The sequence below is a fragment of the Saimiri boliviensis genome, chromosome 16 (genome assembly GCF_048565385.1).
Source record: "Saimiri boliviensis isolate mSaiBol1 chromosome 16, mSaiBol1.pri, whole genome shotgun sequence".
NCBI lineage: Eukaryota > Metazoa > Chordata > Mammalia > Primates > Cebidae > Saimiri > Saimiri boliviensis.
In genome coordinates this window covers 77,741,764-77,742,476 of record NC_133464.1, presented here as the reverse complement: position 1 = coordinate 77,742,476, position 713 = coordinate 77,741,764, and positions in this window count along the sequence as shown.

The following is a 713-nucleotide window of genomic DNA, read 5'->3' as shown; positions in this document are numbered from 1 at the left end:
ATGGTGAAATCCCAGCACTTTGGTTAAGTTAAGGCATACAGATTGCTTGAGCCCAGGAGTTCAAGAACAGCTTGGGCAACATAGCGAAACCCCTTTTCTACCACAAAAGAAATAATAATAAACTGTTGCACCCTAGTGAGCAGCTGGTTACTTGTCATCTATCCTAAGTGAATGTGTCTTCTCTACTACCCCAAACACAACTTCAATTCTGGGCTTACAAGATAACCAGATAAAATTCACTGCAGCATTATTTAGAACAACAAAAATGAGAAACACCTAAATCTACCAATAGTGAGACTGGTACTTTTAAGTATGTCTTTATAATGAACTCACTACATTTATGTAGTTACAACACCTGACTGTATTTACTGATTGCCCTGGTATAGTTTTTTAAAAACAGCCTACAGCACTGTAACATAGACACCCACACAGATATAACTCCAGCATTAGGGGGAAAAGGCTCCAAGGATGTATAACAAAGTGTTAACACTGTTTTTTTCTGGGTGGAGGAATTTTAAATTATATTCACTTTACAGTATTTTTTTAATGCATTAATGTAATAAATATGCTACTTTTCTGTCAGGAGAAAACCATTTTAACTCAGAAAAGAGATAAGATAAGCAGCAAAAAAAAATTGGATCTTGACACTAACTTCGTTTCTGCTAGAATAATTGTCTCCCCATCTGATTTTTAAAATTAGTGACAAAATCAAG